General features: G+C 64.9%; 1 non-coding gene across 1 annotated transcript; it reads right to left on the bottom strand.

The window, feature by feature from the left end:
• Positions 1–198: 198 nt before the first annotated feature.
• On the bottom strand, positions 199–271 carry Trnar-acg. Its single transcript has one exon. It is a non-coding gene; the product is annotated as a tRNA-Arg (tRNA).
• Positions 272–938: the final 667 nt, after the last annotated feature.

The raw sequence follows: 938 nt of genomic DNA, 5'->3' as shown, positions 1-938 counted from the left end.
CGGGGCCTCGCCACGCACGAAGCCGGGGCTGGCGCGGCGGCCCCCGCAGGGCGGCACCGGGACCCCGCACCCACCGGCTCTGCGGCTCTGAGTGCGGGCCACGCCGCTCAGAAATGACTGCTGACGTTTGTGGTTAGGAAGCACGGAAGGGGGAATACTGTTGATCTTTAGTTTTTAAAATGTGAGGCGAGAAAAACACGAGCCAGGCAGGAGTCGAACCTACAATCTTCTGATCCGTAGTCAGACGCGTTATCCATTGCGCCACTGGCCCTGCGCAGGGGGCCTGCGCGGGCCCTCCGTGTTGACAGTGTGTCGACACCGCACCCGATTGTCACCTTAAACGGCAATTCGGGCTGGTATGGAAAAGGAGCGGCAGGCGGGCGAGGGCGATCCCCGAGCCGCAGGAGCTCCTGCCAGCCCAGGCCGAGACGCGGGGTGTGAGCCCCTTCCGGGTCGCTCAGCCCCCCCCCCCCCGGCGCCGCGCAAAGCAGTCTTTTGCGCACGCGCAGACCGGCGGTCTGGCGCGTCAGTGCCGTAGCTCCTCGGATTGCGCATGCTCAGTATGGCCTTGGCCAATCTGGACCGCGTTTCGATTGTGGGTGTGGAATGACAGCGGCATACACAATCCTTATGCTCCTCCTGTAGCTCCGCTGGGAGAGTGGAGGATTGCAGCCACAATCCCTGGCAGGAAAAGTTAGGTTGCTGGTTCGACCCTGGGTGAAAGGAGACTACGTTTTGTGTCCGCGGCCTGAGACGTATAAGCCCCCTTCCGGGCGCGCATCTCCATTAACCCCTGCGTCCTGCGCCGCGGCGGGCAGTCTGGGCCGGCGCAGCCGCGGGTGTGGCCTTTTGCCCCGCAGAGCGGGATGTCTCCCGGCACGCGGCAAGGCGCGGCTGCGGTCACCACCCTGCCCTTGTTCCTAAGCCTCTCCGGCGTG

Source organism: Chinchilla lanigera, unplaced genomic scaffold, assembly GCF_000276665.1.
Source record: "Chinchilla lanigera isolate Chin_1 unplaced genomic scaffold, ChiLan1.0 scaffold00043, whole genome shotgun sequence".
NCBI lineage: Eukaryota > Metazoa > Chordata > Mammalia > Rodentia > Chinchillidae > Chinchilla > Chinchilla lanigera.
This window is presented reverse-complemented; position numbering and strand designations above follow the sequence as displayed.